The following is a 4,585-nucleotide window of genomic DNA, read 5'->3' as shown; positions in this document are numbered from 1 at the left end:
TCTTCCATTGGCCAGTGGAGTGAGAGGTTTGACTGGTTTTGTTGCCTCAGGGACCAAAAATAATCAGCTGTGTCAAGTAGGAATCTGGACTCACAGAAATGGCTCACGCCACGGTCAATGTTAAAGGGGCGTCAGAGGCGCTTCCTTCCCACTACAAGAAACTTGGCCTTCTTGGCTTTATGTTATGATTCTTGATGCCAGTAAGTCCAGGGCTCTACCCGAGTGGGCCTCCTCTGGTAATGGCTGAGGGGATCTTCCTATGCTTGCTATCTGGAAGCCACTTTCTACTGCCTTTTCAAGTGAGGTTTCTCTTTGTTTTACTTTGTATTGCTATTTGGCTTTGGTTTCTTGTTTTCTATTTGCTTTTTGTATGTTTTTCTCTTTACAAATCCCAAATAAGTAAATCCATAGAGGCAATAACTGATAAATAGTTGCTTGGGGTTATGGCAGAGGACGTTGGTGGGAAATGGACAACTAATATTAAATAAGTACAAGAAAAAGATTTTTGTTATTATGGTCTTAGTTTTACCTCATTAATCCTGTTAGACCTGCATATTTCATGTGCATAATTAAGATCATTTGATGCAAGAAATCCAAGATAGATAAAGCCTTCAGGAATTGTAACAGTAGTAATGATTTCTGTTTAAACAATTGAACTATATGTGCAATATGCTCAATATGTTTTAACAATTGAACTATATATGAAAATTACATGTCAATAGAACAGTTAATAGATATAATGTTAACAAATAAAATAAGTAGTAATATTTACTGATCACATACTATGTTCTATGCTCTGTGGTAAATACTTTTCATGTGTTACTGCTATTTTTCTAAGCTTCAATTTTCCATCATATAATATATGCTCTGAATAAGTACTAGAATATATTGTTGTTATTAGGTGCTGTCAAGTCTGTTTTGATTCATAGAGGAATTTTTCAGAAACTGGTCTCTCCTGATAACATGTCTAAAGTCTGTGAGACAAGCCCCTCCATCTGGTTCAAAGGAGCACTCTGGCTGGACTTCTTCCCAGAAAGACTTGTTTCTTCTTTTAGCAGCCCATGACACTCTCGATATTCTTCACTATTCAAATGTACCAATTCTCCAGTCATCCATATTCCAGGTCTAACCTTCACATGCATATGAGGTGATTAAAATGATCATGGCTTGGGTCAGGTTCACCATAACCCTCAAAGTAATCTCCTTGTTTTTCAATATTTTAAAGCAGTCTTGTGCATCAGATTTACCCAAGTCAATATGTGTTTCAAATATTCCACTAAAATCAGATAATTTATTACTGTCAAATAAAAAAATAATAAAAGGAGGAAAAATGCTCATACGAATGTGTGTCAAAAGGCAATTGCTATAATTTAATATATTATGAAGAAAAAATCCTCATAATATAAAAAGTAATCAAAAACAAATAAATTATGACCATTTCCTGGAGATATAAAAAATCTTTCTAAATATTTAAAATTTAAATATATTTCAAATAAGACTATATGGAAAGTAATTCCAAATTAATTGCAAAAAAATGCAAAAGAAAGCTAAAAAGAGATGCTAACAAGGGAAACTTTAAAAATGGAAGCAGAAAACTTAGGAACACATGACATAGGTATAGAAATAAAAGTGAATATTAAAACATTCTAAAAGCAAGACAAACTATAGATAATAATTTTGATAAAATGTATCTGGAATACTTATAAACCAATACAAATTTCTTTGAATAATTAACCCAATTGAAAATTGAGTAAAAAAATGAATGAAAATTTCATGGGAAAAAAAGCAAAAATCATGTAAGGAAAATATAGTACCCATTAAAGAATTATTCTTTTTTATTTTTTCATTTAAGACAGGGAATACTTTATTGTAAACCCATCAGGAAATGAACAGCTTGGGTCTGTGACAAAGCGTTCATGTTTTAAAGTGCAGGTCAGTAATTGTATATGGAAGTTTACACTGGTACGTACATATTAACCCATCAGCCCATAACTTTACAATGATTAGAACAGTAAGTTTCCCTGTAAGAGCAGCACCTTTGTGACAACTTTAGTATTCTTCTCCTTCCTCCTCACCCTCTCCTTCGACAGAATCCACACCAACCTCCTCAGAATCCTTCTCAAGGGCAGCCATGTCCTCAGGGACCTCAGAGTACTCTCCTTCCTCCATCCCCTCATCCACATCCCAGTGGACAAAGGCATTCTTGGCATACATCAGGTCAAACTTGTGGTCCGGGCAAGCCCAGGTCTCAGCAATGGCTGTGGTGTTGCTCAGCATGCACACAGCTCGCTGCACCTTGGCTAGGTCTCCACCAATGACCACAGTGGGAGGCTGGTAATTAATGCCAACCTTGAGGCCAGTGGGACACCAATCCACAAACTGGATGGTACGCTTGGTCTTGATGGTGGCAATGGCAGCATTGACATCTTTGGGAACCATGTCACCATGGTCCAACAGGCGGGGGTCATATTTCACCATCTGGTTAGCGGGCTCAAAGCAAGCATTGGTGATCTCTGCTACAGAAAGCTGTTCATGGTAAGCTTTCTCAGCTGAGATGACAGGGGTGTATGTGGCCAGAGGGAAGTGGATGCGGGGGTAGGGCACCACGTTGGTCTGGAATTCTGTCAGATCTACATTCAGGCCACCATCAAATCTGAGGGAAGCAGTGATGGAGGACACCATCTGGCTAATCCGGCGGTTAAGGTTGGTATAGGTTGGGCGCTCGATATCGAGGTTCCTACCACAGATGTCATAGATGGCCTCATTGTCTGCCATGAAGGCATAATCTGAGTGCTCTAGGGTGGTGAGGATAGAGTTGTAGGGCTCAACTACAGCTGTGGATACCTGGGAGGGCAGGATAGATGGAGAACTCCAGCTTTGGCTTCTTGCCATAATCAACCGAGAGGCGTTCCATCAGCAGGGATGTGAACCCGGAATCGGTGTCCCCACCGAAGCTGTGGAAAATCAAGAAGCCCTGGAGACCTGTGCACTGGTCAGCCAGCTTGCAGATTCTGTCCAGGACGAGGTCGATGATCTCCTTGCTGATGGTGTAGTGCCCACGGGCACAGTTGTTGGCAGCATCCTCCTTGCCCGTGATGAGCTGCTCAGGGGAAGAGCTGGTGGTAGGTGCCAGTGCGAACTTCATCAATGAGTGTGGGCTCCAAGTCTACAAACACTGCCCTGGGCATATGCTTGCCAGCGCCCGTCTCACTGAAGAAGGTGTTGAAAGAGTCATCCCCTCCCCCAATGGTCTTGTCATTGGGCATCTGGCCATCAGGCTGGATGCCGTGTTCCCGACAGTGGAGCTCCCAACAGGTATTGCCGATCTGGACACCGGCCTGGCTGACGTGGAGGGAGATGTGCTCATGCATGCCTGCTGGTTCGCGACTCCGGGCAGATGGCGGAGAAGAGGAGAGGGAGGTTGTTGCTTTTTACAGCGCGACTCTTAAGTGGTCGATGTAATAGAACCTCTAAAGAATTATTCTTAATAAAGTTCACAAACTCTCATCTACTACAAACATTCTGTGGTTTTGTTTACTTGATATTTTGTTTTTCGATTTAAATTTCAAGGGCAAGAAGTTCTCAAGAGTTCAGATCAAATATTACAAAGCAAAAATCTTTAAAAGTAGCGTTTTGGTTTTGCTTCCATAGGATTACATATATGACTTGTTGACCCTGCACTTAATTTTCAACATAAAATATGCATGGTCAAAGCTTGTGTGGAAGTAGCATCAGTGTACATTTTCCATAGTTGACCTTTGAAAGTTTCCCTGAAAGCAAATGGGTTTTTAAATCAAATGTGAGTCTTAAAAAGTAGCATGTTTTTTTAAGGGGAGGCGTGGGGAGAGGGAGGAAAGTAGGATAGAAAACATTTTCAGCTTCTTAGCCTGTGTGCGTAGCGGGGTGTGACAACACTGGAAACATTGCTGCCTTTGGTCCTTAGTTCACGGTCCTTGGCTCTGCATTTTCAGTTCATATGCTGTTTTTAAGTCAAAATGGAAAATGGCATTCTTAAATAGAGCAATATACTCTAAAGAATGATAACCACTGAGAGTTCTATTGCTAAAATTACAGGCTATTGGGAAAGAAAGGAAAAGCTTTCAGGGCAAATACATATTCAAATTGAATAATTGATGTTCAACTAAACTGAATAGACCACGCAGTAATATGTGACTCATAAATTAAACAGCATATATCTAAATTAGCTATAAAAGCTTATTTGAACAATGTGAATATATATTTGTTTTTTGAGTTTAAAATAATGAAAATGTCATAAAGATAAGATTTAATATATTGCTTATCTTTATATATTAAACACATTTTTTCAGACCAGAAAACAGCACAGTCTTTTCGTTTGTTTTGAATGTATTTGTGAAATAATATTGTAATTATATTTGGCAAGTTAGTATCTCAGGAGAGAGATGAGGTCGTTTGTTTCTGTAAAGCTTTACTGTCCTAGAAACCATGTAGAGGAGTTTGACTTTGTCCTATGAGGTTACTGCGAGTCAGAATCAAACTCAATGCAATATATATATTTTTTTGGTCTGGAAGTTAGTTGCTTATTGAATAGTTAAGGAAATGGGCA

The 4,585-nt window shown here is 39.3% G+C and overlaps 1 pseudogene; it reads right to left on the bottom strand.

Moving 5' to 3' along the window:
• Positions 1–2,003: 2,003 nt before the first annotated feature.
• Positions 2,004–3,371, bottom strand: LOC101644770 (annotated as a pseudogene).
• Between the last annotated feature and the right edge of the window lie 1,214 nt (positions 3,372–4,585).

Source organism: Echinops telfairi, unplaced genomic scaffold (genome assembly GCF_000313985.2).
Source record: "Echinops telfairi isolate 266 unplaced genomic scaffold, ASM31398v2 ScPeMD7_4;HRSCAF=17, whole genome shotgun sequence".
Lineage (NCBI taxonomy): Eukaryota > Metazoa > Chordata > Mammalia > Afrosoricida > Tenrecidae > Echinops > Echinops telfairi.
Note: the sequence above shows the minus strand (reverse complement) of the source record. Positions and strands in the feature narration are given on the sequence as shown.